The sequence below is a fragment of the Gossypium arboreum genome, chromosome 4, assembly GCF_025698485.1.
Source record: "Gossypium arboreum isolate Shixiya-1 chromosome 4, ASM2569848v2, whole genome shotgun sequence".
In the NCBI taxonomy this organism is placed as follows: Eukaryota; Viridiplantae; Streptophyta; class Magnoliopsida; order Malvales; family Malvaceae; genus Gossypium; species Gossypium arboreum.
Window position 1 is genome coordinate 23,636,361 of NC_069073.1, and position 1,453 is coordinate 23,637,813.

The following is a 1,453-nucleotide window of genomic DNA, read 5'->3' on the forward strand; positions in this document are numbered from 1 at the left end:
ATAAAAAAAAATTGTTCAGTTTGATGGTTTACAGGATGAGGATCCCAATGCTCATTTAGCCAACTTCTTAGAACTATGCGATACATTTAAAATTAATGGCATTTCTGATGATGCCATACGTCTTCGGTTGATTCCCTTTTCATTGAGGAACAAAGCTAAACAGTGGTTGAACTCGTTACCACGAGGGTCAATTACTACTTGGGAACAAATGACCGAAAAATTTTTACTAAAATATTTTCCGCCGGCTAAGAAGGCTAAATTACGTAATGATATCTCTTCTTTTGTGCAGATGGATTTAGAAACACTCTACGATGCATGGGAGAGATACAAGGACCTTTTGAGAACATGCCCCCACCATGGGTTACCACTTTGGCTTCAAGTACAAACATTTCACAATGGTCTGAATCCTTCGACTCGGCAAATGGTTGACACAACGGCGGGCGAAACCATCAACAATAAAACACCGAAAAATGCCTATGAGTTTATAGAGGAGATGTCACTGAATAACTATTAGTGGCAAGTCATGAGGACAAAGCCAACGTAAAAAAGCTAGCATTTATAACGCCGATTCAGTCACCATACTCTCTAATCAGGTAAAACTCTTGAATAAAAAGATTGATGGTTTTCTTAATTCTTCACAGGTTCACCCAGTAATACAGTGAGAAGCAAGTGGAGGTGGAACAAACCATTCAGAATACCAACCTTATGGCCATAACATGCATAACGAGCAATTAAACTACATGGGTAATAATCCTCGACATGAAAACAATCCATATAGTAACACTTATATTGCAGGTTGGAGGAACCACCCCAATTTCTCGTGGGGCGGTCAAGGAAATCAAAGACCACAACTTCCTCCGGGCTACCAACAACCACCCTACCAACAAGAAAAGAAGCCAAACCTTGAAGAGATGCTCTCAAAGTTTATATCAGTGTCAGAAACCCGTTTCCAGAACACCGAGATAGCACTTAAAAATCAACAAGCGTCGATCCAAGGGCTTGAAACTCAAATAGGCCAGCTTTCTAAACTAATCTCCGAACGACCACAAGGTAGTTTGCCAAGTAATACTGAACCTAACGCAAGAGAACAACTTAACGCAATTAATATGCAAGATGACAAAGGAGTCGTTGAGCCTGAACCAGAATCGAGGCAAGAAACTGTAGTAAGCAAAGGTCAAGGTGAGGTAGATCAAAATACAAACAAACCAGTGACTGTCGAATATAAACCTCGTGTGCCATACCACAACGTGACAAGGAAAGACCGCTCAGATGAAAAATTTGGTAAATTCCTTAAACTCTTAAAAAAATTACATATTAACTTACCGTTTATTGAAGCTCTATCGCAGATGCTAAACGCAATGAAATTTTTAAAGGAGCTTTTAGCAAATAAGCAGAAGTTGGACGAGGCGTCGCATGTGAAGCTTAATGCAATTTGCTCGGCAATTCTCCAAAA

At 39.8% G+C, this 1,453-nt stretch overlaps 1 non-coding gene across 1 annotated transcript; it reads right to left on the minus strand.

Moving 5' to 3' along the window:
* Positions 1-256: 256 nt before the first annotated feature.
* On the minus strand, positions 257-363 carry LOC128292321 (small nucleolar RNA R71). Its single transcript, XR_008282306.1, has one exon. It is a non-coding gene; the product is annotated as a small nucleolar RNA R71 (small nucleolar RNA).
* Positions 364-1,453: the final 1,090 nt, after the last annotated feature.